The following is a 13,792-nucleotide window of genomic DNA, read 5'->3' on the forward strand; positions in this document are numbered from 1 at the left end:
AGGAGCAGAAAGGTTTGGGGGCAAATTGATCCAGGGCCCAGTGAGATATAAGAGTTGCAATATATGCACACGAGACTGCTTTTTTTTCTCAGAGTAGCAGCATTTGGCACTCATTCAGCTTTTCTTCTTGAAGTACTGACCATGTAGGAGGTAATACTAGGATACTCAGTTCAAAACTCCAGAGAAGTAGAAATCACTAGCTCCATCCCAACTGCTGTAAACATATTAAAAAAAATTAAAGAAAGCAAAATAGCTACATTTATCCAGCCTCACCCACATAATTGTGTTGGCTTGTGCACGGCAATATATCCTCTCCCCACAGAATCTTTACTTTATGTAGTCTCTTGGAAGTGATTTAAAAAATTAAAACTTACACCAGTCAAAAAATAACGTTTGGAAAATTATAAGGTTAGAAATGATATAGTTGGGGCATGTACGCTAGAGCATTCTGTTCTGTCCAGTAAATAGTGAGTGTGTCTGTTTACATCTCAGACATCTTTTTTTATTATAGAAATATGTGCCACATTGTTTGTTTGTATTCCTCTGTATCTCTTAGTTGGAGTTATAATCCCTAAGAATAAAGGGTGGTCTTTTACATATACAGGCTATAGATACATATACAGAGGGGTGAATTCCAAAGGATACGTATATCATAAACCAGCAAGGTTTGGCTGATTTGCAGCCTCACTTGTTTGTTGTTAAACACTTTCTGCCTGTTAAATAACTGGAAGCCTTCTGCTCATGAAGGTGAGAGGGTTAAAAAAAAAACACTTGCAAAGTAATATAGATGCCAATTAAGCAACTTTGAGAACCCAGCAACTTTGGGTTGTGGAGATTTACCACTGATTTTCTGTGATGCTGAAACACGAACTCCCCAGTCTCCTGCAGTATATATCTATTCCTGAATACATGTTCAGCCTGCACCCTGACTATGCATTAAAGAACTATCTGAAATAACTCAATGCCATGTAAGTTGAGGTTTGTATCCAAAGACAGCAGTCTGGGCAGAATTGGAGCTTGTTGTATCTTGCACATTAACTGGCAGATGTAAATCAGCTCCTTGAGCATGCTGTACTGTCTGATAAGACCATGACTGATCTGATTGAAGCCTTGACTCCACATTCCTGTTTACCCCCTCTATAACCATAGCTTCTTCATTTAGATTAGATTCGATTCAATTCCCCACAGCGTGGAAACAGGCCCTTTGGCCCAACAAGTCCACACCGACCCTCCAAAGAGTAACCCGTTCAGACCCACTTCCCTCTGACTAACGCACCTAACCTATGGGCAATTTAGCATGGCTGGCACATCTTTGGACTGTGAGAGGAAACCAGAGCACCCGGAGGAAACTCACGCAGACTTGGGGAGAATGTGCAACCTCCACACAGGGCAGTCACCCGAGGCTGGAATTGAACCTGGGACCTATGAGGCAGCAGTGCTAACCACTGAGCCACCATTGCCACTCAGCCTTAAAAAAAAATCCAGCCTCCATTGATCTCTGGAAAAAGAAAGAAAGTCTCCTCATTCAGTCTTAAACTATTTTCAAACATACTCCCCTAGTTTAGTCTCTTCCATAAGGGTAAACATTCTGTCAGCATCCACCAGTCAAGTTCCTTCAGCACCATGGATGTTCCAACATGATCACTTCTTGCTTTCAAGTGCCTCTGAGTGTTGACATAATCTGACCACACTTTCTCCATAAGATCACCCAAGCATCAGTCAAGTGAACCTTCTCTAAAACCCAAAACTGGACACACATCTTGATGTGTGTTCTCACCAACAACTGTAGCAACATTTTCCTACTTTCATACTCAATTTTCCTTTTGATAAATGACAACTTTCCATTTATTTTTGTAATACATGCTGTATGTCCATACTAACTTTATGGATTTCATATACTAAGATGCCCAGATCTCTTTGTAACTCCTGTGTCCACTTGAATAGTGTATTGTTTTTATAGTCTTCCCATCAAATTGGACAAGTTCACATTTTTCCAAATTATGCTTCATCCACCAGATTTTTGATCACAATTTAAGGAGTCTGCAATGGGATCTAAGTTCCTCATAATCTAGTCATCTTGATGGCATCAGCAAATTTAGCAGCCATGCATTTGGTTCATTGAGCAAATCCATTGATGTAAATTATAAATGGACAAGGCCTCAGCACTGATCCCTGTAGAACTCCACTAGTTACAGATTCCACATCTGAAGTGCCTAATGAAGAGTCATCTAGACTCGAAACGGTAACTTGTTTTCTCTCCATAGATCTACCTGACCCACTGTGATCTCCTGCACTTTTTGTTTTCAGTTCAAATTCCAGCATCTGCAGCAATTTACTCCTGCATTTATCCTGACTTCCTGTTTCAGTTAGTTAACTAATCCTCTATTGACGCTAACGTGTTATGTACTACATCCCGAGCTCTTAATTTGCATAGTCACTTTTAACATAGTACCATATCACATGCCTTTAGAATTTCAAGTATACCACATCTACAGATTTCCCTACATCTATGTTATCTGTTACTTCCTTAAAGAATGCCAATAAGACAGTTAAACATGATTGGCCTTCCACGAAACCATGTTCCCTGCTGCTTATATAATCTCACAATCAGATACAAGTTCATTAAGATGTCTAGATCAAATATTACTCACTTATTCCTGTTTACCTGACCCTGTAACAGCAGCTACTTTATACTTGGCTAATTTACACCTTGTATATTGCAAAAGTAAACCCAGGAACTGTGAGATAGCAATACCACTGACCCTCATGATGATAATGCCTAAAGATGTAAAATGAACTCTAACAATTATACAAGGACCTTCCAGAAAGGAGTTTGGAATGAAAAATGGAGGAAATGGTTCCCACCTCAATTTTCTGGCTAAGATAAAGAGTTCACTGAATAAAAAACAAAAGATCTGTGAATGTTGTAAATCAGAAACAAAAACAGAAATTGCTGGAAAAACTCAGCAGGTCTGGCAGCATTTGTGGAGAGAAATCTGAGCTAATGTTTCAATTAAGTGATCCTTCCTCAGAACTGGTGGTAGCTAGGAAAATATCAGTTTCTATGCAGAAGGTAGGATGATGGGAGGGTTAAGGAGTTACTTACTTATTTAGTTACTTAAGTACTTACCATCATTTAATGAAGAAAATCTGCAAAAATAGAAAATCAGGTCTTATTATGACACTGTTTTATGCAACTTGTATTTCACCAACTCAGTGTCTAACTGTTTAATTGTTGCACGCACTTCTCCACTAACCTACTATAACTATAAAGGAAATCTACAGAAAAGGTGGTACAACTGCAGGCACATTATCTCAATGATCACCTGCCAGAGTTGGATTGGTCAGTCAGGGGGAACTCCATGGAATCTCTAGTTCACAATAAAATGATTATATGAAACTTGGAAGCACCATAAACATAGAAATGTAGGGAATAGGTGCAGGACTGCCATTCAGCCCTTCATGCCAGCTCTGCCATTCAACATGATCATGACTTATCATCCAACTCAGTACCCTGTTCCTGCTTTCTCTCCATTCCCTTTTGAATATTTTGACCTTAGAAATGAATGAATTCCTTGAAAACATGGAATAATTTGGCCTCAACCATTTTCTGTGGCAGAGAATGTCACTGGTTTACCATTCTGCAGGAGAAAATATTTCTCATTGTCTCAGCCCTACCCTATTTTTTTAAATGAATACCCTGATTCTGGACTCCTTGATCATTGGGAACATATTTCCTGCACTTATTTTGTCCAGACTTATTAGAATTTTATGGGTGAGATCCCCTCTCATTCTAAACTTAAATGAAATAATCCTAATGGATCCAGTCTCCCTTCATACATCAGTCTATCCAAACCAGGAATCAGTGTGGCAAACCTTTGTTGCACACCTTCCATAGTCAGAACATCCATCCTCAGATGAGGAGACCAAAACTGCATTCAGTACGCGAGGTATTGATCCCACCAAGGCCCTGTACAATTGCAGCAAGACGTCCCTGCTCCTGTATACAAATCCTCTCACTATGAAGGTCAACATGCCATTGTTCTTCTTTGCTGCTGGCTGCATCTGCAATGATAGATGTACAAGGACACCCAGGTCTTATTTCACCTCCCCCTTTTTAATCTATCGCTATTCCAAGAATAATCTGCTTTGGAGGCTTGCAAATAAAGCAGATAATTTCACATTTATTCACATTATATTTCATATGAATACATTTGCCCACTCACTCAACTTGTCCAGATCACACTGAAGCATTTCTAGATCCTCCTCACAGCTCATCCTTCCACCCAACTTTGTGTCGTTTGCAAACTTGGAGATATTAGATTTAGTTCCCTCATCTAAATTATTAGTATATTGTGAATACCTGAGTTTCGAGCACTGATCCCTGTGATACTATACTAGTCACTGGCAACCACTCTGTAAAACACCCATTTATTCCTACTGTTTGTTTCCTGTATGCCAACAAGTTCTCGATTCATGGTCAGTATACTACTCCCAATACTACACACTTTAATTTTATCTCTAATCCCTTTTGTGGGAGTTTATTGAAAGCCTTCTGAAAGTCTAAGTAAACCACATGGGTCGGGTCCTCCCTAACAACTCTATGAGGTACATTCTAGAAAGATTCCAGTAAATTTGTTAGATATCATGTCTCTTTCGGAAATCCACAGACTATGTCGGTTTCTGTCACTGTTTCCCAAGTGTTCTGCAATTAAATCTTTTATAATGCACTCTAGCATTTTCCCCACTACCAATGTCACGTTAACAGATCTCTAGTTCTCTATCTCCTCCCCTTCTTTTTTCCAATAGTGGGATTACATTAGATAACCTCCAATCCAAAGGAACTATTCTAGAATCTATAGAACTTTAAAAGATGACCATCAATTCATCCACTATTTCTAAGGGCACTTTTTGAAGTATTAAGTAGCGATGTAAATTATTGGACTCTGGGAATTTATTTGGCCTTTAATCCTATTAATTTCCCTGACACCATTTCCCCATTAATACTGATTTCCTACAGTTCCTCCTTCTCACTAAACAAGCAATCTCTCAACATTTAGAGTCACAGAGACATAGAGATGTACAGCATGGAAACAGACCCTTCGGTCCAACCCATCCATGCCGACCAGATATCCCAACCCAATCTAGTCCCACTTGCCAGCACCTGGCCCATATCCCTCCAAACCCTTCCTATTCATATATCCATCCAACTGCCTCTTAAATGTTGCAATTTTACCAGCCTCCACCACATCCTCTGGCAGTTTATTTCATACAAGTACCACCCTCTGAGTGAAAAGGTTGCCCCTTAGGTCTCTTTTATATCTTTCCCCTCTCATCCTAAACTTATGCCCTCTAGTTCTGGACTCCTCGACCCCAGGAAAAAGACTTTGTCTATTTATCCTATCCATACCTCTCATAATTTTGTAAACCTCTATAAGGTCACCCCTCAGCCTCTGACGCTCCAGGGAAAACAGTCCCAGCCTGTTCAACCTCTTCCTATAGCTCAGATCCTCCAACCCTGGCAACATCCTTGTAAGTCTTTTCTGAACTCTTTCAAATTTCACAACATCTTTCCAATAGGAAGGAGACCAGAATTGCATGCAATATTCCAACACTGGCCTAACCAATGAACTTTACAACTGCAACATGACCTCCCAACTCCTGTACTCAATACTCTGACCAATAAAGGAAAGCATACCAAACGCCTTCTTCACTATCCTATATACCTGTGATTCCACTTTCAAGGAGCTATGAATCTACACTCCAAGGTCTCTTTGTTCAGCAACACTCTCGAGGACCTTACCATTAAGTGTATAAGTCCTGCTAAGATTTGCTTTCCCAAAATGCAGCACCTTGCATTTATCTGAATTAAAGTCCATCTGCCACTTCTCAGCCCATTGGCCCATCTGGTCCAGATCCTGTTGTAATCCGAGGTAACCCTCTTTGCTGTCCACTACACCTCCAATTTTGTTGTCATCTGCAAACTTACTAACTGTACCTCTTATGCTCGCATCCAAATCATTTATGTAAATGACAAAAAGTAGATGGCCCAGCACCGATCCTTGTGGTACTCCACTGGTCACAGGCTTCCAGTCTGAAAAACAACCCTCCACCATCACCCTCTGTCTTCTACCTTTGAGCCAGTTCTGTATCCAAATGCCTAGTTCTCCCTTTATTCCATGAGATCTAACCTTGCTAATCAGTCTCCCATGGGGAACCTTGTCAAATGTCTTACTAAAGTCCATATAGATCACATCTACTGCTCTGCCCTCATCAATCTTCTTTGTTACTTCTTCAAAAAACTCAATCAAGTTTGTGAGGCATGATTTTCCACGCACAAAGCCATGTAGACGATCCTGAATCAGTCCTTGCCTTTCCAAATACATGTACGTCCTGTCCCTCAGGATTCCCTCCAACAACGTGCCCACCACTGAGAGCATTTTTTATGTCCTTCTTTATAAAGACAGAACCAAAATATGTGTTTAATTAGTCTGCCTCCATTGTAACTTGCCCAGTTTCCGATTATAAGGACCTACATTTGGCTTTGTGAATCTTTTCACTTCACATAAGATTTGGAGCTTTTACAATCTGTTTTAATGTTCCCCATGAGCTTCCCCTGTTTTCCTCCTCTTTAGTTCTTGTCCTCCGTCACTGAAAAGAAACTGTGAAATCTCAGGATATAGACTGGTTGGCCCTTTAGACAGACAGCTGGCAGATGAAATGCAGTGTGGAGAAATGTAAGTGATGCACTTTGGCAGGAAGAACATGGAAATATAATATAAAATAAAATCTACAACTCTTGAAGGGGAACTGGAGCAAAGAGGCTTGCATGTATATGTGTAAAATGCATTAAAGATGGCAGGTACGAATGAGAGTGTGGTTTTTAAAGCATACAGTACCCCAGGCTTAATTGATAGGAATATAGCATACAACAGCAAGTAGATTACGTTGAAGTTGTAAAAGACACTAATTCAGCATCAGTTGGAGTATTGAGTCTAATTCTGTGTGTCACATTATGGGAAGGATGTGAAGCTGTTGGAGAGGGTGAAGTAAAGTCTCACAAGAATGGTTTTAAGGATGAAGAACTTCAAATGTGAAGATAGACTGGAGAAATTGAAGCCAATTTCTCTGGAGAAGAGAAAGCTAAGAGAAGATCTCATTGGAGTATTCAGAATCCTGAGGGGTCAGGATGGAATTGAAAAGGAGAAACTGTTCTCACTTGTGGAAGGGTCAAGAACAAAAGGATGCAGATTGGAAAAGAAGCAGAAGTGACATTAGAGAAAACTTCACGCAGCAAGAGGTTAAGATCTGGAGTGCATTGCCTGAGAATTTGATAAAGTGAGGTTTAAATTGAGTCTTTCTAAGGGAATTAGCTGTGTTGTTTGAAAAGGAACAATGTACAGGAATACAGGGAGAAATGTTGGAGAATGGCACTAAATGAAATGCTCATTCAGAGAGAAAGTGCAGAAAGAAGGGACTAAATGGCCTCCTTCTGCACTGTAATAATTCTGTGATTGATGCTCTAGTCTTCTGCTCACTTTCCGACATGACCGTCGTTGCCTAGTAAATGTTCAATGTATGATATTCAAAGTACCATGGTATTCAGATATCTAAGAATATAACTTAGAGAGTTAGGGCATCTCTTTTTTTTAAAGGAACGTCTCCTTTTTATTCATGTATGATTTAGTGTATAACTGAAGTTCTCTCAAGGAAAGCTATTAGTCATACTTTCCTATCTTCTCATGCTGCTGTAAGACAAACAGTTCACAAGTTTCAGATGTTTCTGATATCCATTTTCCCCTACTTTAAAACTAAACATAAACTTTGATCAGAAAGAAAGAGTTTAAAGCAAGTTATTTGCATGAACACAAAAATCAAGTTGCACTATGCTGCTTCTTTTTTAACATGATGATGTATTATGAGTGTCTTTGGTAAGGCTAACATTTATTAACTATCCCTAATTGTCTATGAACCACAAGTGACATGGTGGCTGAGTGGTTAGCACTACTGCCTCACAGCATAAGGGACCTGGATGCATTCCCACCCTTGAGTGACTGTATGTGTAAAGTTTGAATGTTCTTGCTGTGCAGGTTAAGTGAATTGACCATGCTAAATTGTGCATAGTGTCCAGGGATGTCTAGGCTGGGTGGATTAGCGATTGGAAATGCATGGTTCGGGTGGGATGCTCTTCAGAGGGTCAGTATGAACTTGATAGACCAAATGACCTTCCATACTGTAGGAATTCTCTGAATTAATCACTTGGCTATTATAGAGGTCAGTTAAGAGTCATGCATATGCGTACGCAAACAAGGAGGGGAGTTTCTATTCTTTAAGCACGTTATTGAATCAGATGGGTTTTTACATCAATGATAGCATTATTGTTACTATTAACGAGACTAGTTTTCACTTCTAGATTTTACAAATTCAAGTTAAATTCCACCAGTTATCATGGTGGGATTTGAACCAGTATCACCACAACATTAGCCTGGATCTGGTGAATTGCTCATCCAGTGATATTACCACTACACCACCAACTTGTTGTCAGCCTGAAAGATCCAATTGTTATCTCTTAGGCCAAAGTGCATTAAACCAGGTACATGCATTTTTAAATAAAAGGACAGAAGTAGCTCCCAGGCATCCAAAAAAACCCCAGGAAATGCTAGAAAAACTCAATAATTCAGGCAGAATCTGTGAAATTAAAAACAGAGTGTCATTTCTCAGGTTAATGACATTTCATCAGAATGCTTTTATAGAATCTTCTTTTAAAAATTTCTCCCTGTATTGTTGGGGGTACTAGCAAGGTTATGTGCCCTTTCCGAGTGGTCTTCAGTTAGAGTAATAGAAAAAAAAAGCTGGAATTCCACTGAGCTATATACAGGCAAATCCATGCATTATTTAGAGGAATATACAGAAAAACAGAATTTGTCTGATTCTTTACCTTTGTTTTTACCTCATAAATATTTTTCAAGAGCCTGGTAGGTGTAGGGATTACAACAAGGTCAGCCAGGTGGGCCTCCTCAAATATGAGTTCCCTGATTGGAGCTGTTAACCTGGTCCAATCAGGGAGCCCTGGCTGACGTATAAGGATAGGAGTGTCAGAGGTTCAGCTCACTCTGAGAGATGGCTCTGAGGAAACTGGATCAGTGTCAGGAACTCTCCACGTGTAAATAAAGGGTGACATAGTGACAGGATACCGGCCTCTGTGGGGTTATTGCAGTGGCAATGAGAGAAAAGCATGCTCCTGACGAAATCCACTCGCAAGAGTTGTTTTTGACTTAGGGTAAGCATTTCTGGCATCGTGCCATCATTTGGGAAGTTTGACTTGTTCGATCCTGCTGTTGGAGATTGGGTCCAGTCAGTGCAAGGAATGCATTACTTTTTCTAAATAAATAACCAGAGCAGATGAAAAGTAGTGAGTAATTCTGCCAGCTCATGGATCTGCAGCTTTTTCAGTTATTAGGAGCCTAATTTTCCCTGAGGTACCAGAGACAAAAATGTTTCAAGAGTACTCAAGGATGACATGGTGGCGTAGTGGTTAGCACTGCTGCCTCACAGTACCAGGGACCTGGATTTGATTCCACCCTCAGGCAACTGTCTGTGTGGAGTTTGCACATTCTCCCTTTATATGTATGAGTTTCTTTTGGGTGCTCCTGTTTCCTCTCACAATCCAAAGATGTGCAAGTTAGGTGAACTGGCCATGCTAAATTGCCCAGGGATGTGTACGTTAGGAGTAAATGTAGGGTGGGTTTCTGTTTGGAGGGCAAGTGTGGACTTGTTGGGCTGGATGGCCTGTTTCCTCACTGTGGGGTTTCTATGATAATAAGGTTACAGATTTAGTTAAGGAATATGATGACCCCAAGCCTCCTCTAGTTCTGAGACACTATTGGTTTTACTCAGCAATTTGAGAACCCAGAGAATCCATTTCAGGACTTTTGACAAGGTTAAGATGATTAGCAGAGGCATGTGATTTTGGTTTAACCTGAAGTGAGATACTGAGAGACCATTTGGTATGTGGGATTAACAATGTAACTATGCAAAATCCCCCACTAGCTGAAGCCCAACAGGACTTCAAACAGGTACTGGCTTTGTCATTGGAAAATGCAGCTAGTGGAGCATATGAGTTGCAGGTATTCTGATGGAAGTGAACACCCTCACCAGTCTGACTGAGCTTGGAGAACACCATTTGAGTGAAGGCAATTGCAGAGCCTCACTCAGGACATATCCTGAACAGACGGACTCTAGGTCAACCCACAACAAAACCCCAAAACAAAGCCAATCCTCAGCCAAATGGTTAACATTTTCCTCAGGATTGGGCTGGCAGGCCATAGTAGTTGCTGCCATATACGGAGTTGAGATAGTGAAAAACTCCCACTATACCTAAATGGAGTAAGAGAACTCACTGGCTGGTTTCCAGGAGAGTGTACACTTTGGAAAGTCCACCTAAGTACAACTATTTTAAACAGTTAACTTGGTTAGCTACATGCAAATCAGAACCAATCAAAATAAACATCTGATTAAATGGTCAACAGGTTCCAAAGGGGGTTGATATTGGTGTGGCCGTTTCAGTGAGCGCAGAACCAGTCTTTTAACAAAATTCAGTGATAGTGATCACAACTCCATGACTTTTACTATACTCATGGAGAGGATAGGTGCAGATGGTATGGGAAAGTACTTAATTGGGGACGGGCTTAAGGCTGAGGAGGCAAGGATCAGACAGGGCTTTAGAGGTTACAAGGTAGCCAGGAAGGAACTGAGGAAGAGACTTAGGAGAGCAAGTAAGGGCATGGTAAAGCTTTAGTGGGTAGGATTAAGGAAAACACCAAGGCATTCTACACTTATGTGCGGAACAAGAGGATGACCAGAGGGAGCCGATCAGTCATTTTTCCAGGGTGGAAATGTCTAACATGAGAGGGCATAATTTTAAGTTGATTGAGGAAGGTTTAGGGGAGATGTCAGAGGTAGGTTCTTTACTCAGAGAGTGGTGGGTGTGTGGAATTCACTGCCAGCAGTGATAGTAGTGTCAGATACATTATGGACATTTAAGTGACTCTTGGACATGCACATGGAAGTTAGTACTATGATGTGTATGTAGGTTAGTCTGATCTTAGACTCAGATAAAAGGCTAGCACAACTTCAAGGACCAAAGGACCTCAACTGTGCTGTACTGTTTATGTTCTATAACTCCAACCCTCAGGTTTGTGCAAAACCTCAGCTGGACTGAGTACCCGTACAGGGGAATCTTTACAGATAAAAGAAACAATTTTAGTTCTGGTCTCTTCTGAGAAGCAGCTGGTTCAGTTACCACTGATTGTAGTAAAAGGCTTGGAGCCATGGGGTGAAATTGGTTGTGAAAGATTCACCTAGATTGGCTCAACAGTTTTCAGTTATAAAATGGCTGCCTGAGTGAAGTCCTAGTTACATACATGGAAATTTTTTGGGAAAGTCTACGGACTATCAAAGGAACCAATGCCAACTTGCATGTTGATCAGGAAGCAACTCCACGAGTCTGAAAGCTCCACCCTCCTCCCACCTCCCCAAGTGCCATTTGCTATAAAGTCGAGGAAGAAATCGGAAGGCTGGCGAGCGAAGGAATCCTCAAACCTGTCCAGTTTGTAGAATGGGCAGCACCGGTCATACAGATTGTGAAGCCTGAACAGTCAGTTTGCCACTGTGTGGAATTTAAACAAACAGTAAACTGCTTTTTGCAGCTGGATAAATACCCAATCCCTCACAGAGAGGATATCTATGCAAAGTTGGCAGGGAGGCTGTCATTCACAAAGCTGGACGTGGGCCATGTATACTTGCAATTGTGGTTAGATGAGGATTTTCAGAAGTATGCTACAATTAATATTCATAAGGGTTTGTACCAATACTGCCATTTGGGATATTGTCAGTCTCTGCCATTTTTCAGCATACGATAGACAATATTTTACAAGGTCTATCCAAGGTCTCCATTTATCTGAACAATGTGCTAATAATACAGAAGAGCAATAAGGAGCACTTAGAGAACTTGTACATAGTTGCTAAATGCTTCTCCCAGACAGCTGTATGCCCCAGAAGGGAAATGTGGGTCCCTGGCACCCCAAGTGACCTACTTGGGCTGCAGAGTCAAACAAGACTCGGTTACACCTGTTGGAAGATAAAGTGAGGGTGATCAAAGCTGGCCTGGCTTCCACGTCTGTACCGGAGCTTCAGTCTTTCCTTGAGCTGGTGAATTGTTACAGAAAGCTCATGCATAACTTGGCTTCAATCCTGGCACTTCTGTATCAACTCTTAAAAAAAGGTCAGTCTTGGAAATGTTCATGTAGCCAAACCATAACTTTCAGGGAAGTGAAGAAACAGCTATCATCCTCTAATGTGTTGGCTCACAATGATCCTAAGTGAGATCTGTATTGACATGCAATGCCTCCCTGTATAGCAGGGCAATGTAACTCATAGGTGGCCTAATGGAGAGGAATTCCCAATAATGAATGCGTCCAAAACTTTGCTTAATGCAGAGCGTAAAATGCCCAGATAGAGAAGGAACGTTTGGAGGTTATGTGTGGAGTCAGGGAGTTCCACCAATACCTTTTTTGGATGTAAATCTGTAATAATAATGGACAACAAATCCCTGCTAAAGTCTACATAAAGAGAAGAAGACAGTGTTCCCCATTGCTTCCGCTCATTGGTGAGCTCTCATAGTGCATACACTTACAAATTGGAACAACATCTGGGAGGCCCAGCAGCAAATGCGGATGCAGTGAGCCACCTCCCACTGGCACATACATGGCTAGTGGTACCACTACTGGAAGATTCCATAATGGTTTTAAATTCTTTGGACACACTTCCAGTCACAGCTGACAACATCAGACTGAAACATCTGGTGGTGTTGGGGGAAACCAAAGGGCCGTCACAACCAGAAATGAAACCGTTTTGGACCCAGAAAGACCAGATCACAGGGACCAATGGTGGATGGCATATTATTAAGGGGAGCAAGAGTGATTGTCCTGAGCAAAGGTCACTGCTAAATAATGCTTACCTCCACCAGGGCCATCCAGGGGTTTCCAAAATGAAGGTGTTGGCAAGAGGTTATGTCTGGTGGCTAGGATTGGATTCAGACATACCTGCATTGGTGGAGCAGTGCTCAGAGTGCCAAAAAGGACAAAAATTACTGCCAGCACTTCCCCCATATTCATGGGAATGGCTGGGTAAACCCCAGACCTATTCAGCTCCTTTCATGCGCTCAATGTTCTTCGTCATTGTGGATGCCCTCTCAAAGTAGCTGGAGGTGCGTAGAATTCATTCATCAATGATAGAAAAACTGCACGCATCTTTTGCAATATACAGACTTCTGGAAGTGTTGGTCAAGATACCGGGCCACTGTTTACCAGCAGGAAATTCAAGTATTTCCTAAAGTCGAGTAGCATTTGACATATCAGGATAACTCCATGCCATGCATCACCCAATGGTCTGGCAGAAAGAGCAATCGAAACTTTGAAGGCAGGTTTAAAGAACCAACCTACCACTTCACTAGATGCCAAACTGTCCTGATTCCTATTTAACTACAAGACCACCCCTCATACAACTTCAGGCACAGCTTCAAAAGTTGCTAATGGGGAGAAGACTCCGTACCAAGTTAAATCTGATCTTCCCTGACATGGGGAAGAAGGTAAAATGGCATCAGGAATGCCAATGCCAAGCATAAGACTCCACTAAGCGAGAGACACACTTTTCTTCAGGGGACAAAGTTTGGTGTAGGAACTACTGGAATGGCCCTGCATGGATAAGAGGCATACTCGATGAGAGGTCAGGT

The 13,792-nt window shown here is 41.3% G+C and overlaps 1 protein-coding gene across 3 annotated transcripts in view; it reads left to right on the plus strand.

Moving 5' to 3' along the window:
* The window catches only part of eml1 (EMAP like 1), a 249,865-nt gene that overhangs the window by 188,884 nt on the left and 47,189 nt on the right, over nt 1-13,792 (plus strand). The gene's annotated exons all lie outside the window — the stretch shown is intronic.

This window comes from Hemiscyllium ocellatum, chromosome 8, assembly GCF_020745735.1.
Source record: "Hemiscyllium ocellatum isolate sHemOce1 chromosome 8, sHemOce1.pat.X.cur, whole genome shotgun sequence".
NCBI lineage: Eukaryota > Metazoa > Chordata > Chondrichthyes > Orectolobiformes > Hemiscylliidae > Hemiscyllium > Hemiscyllium ocellatum.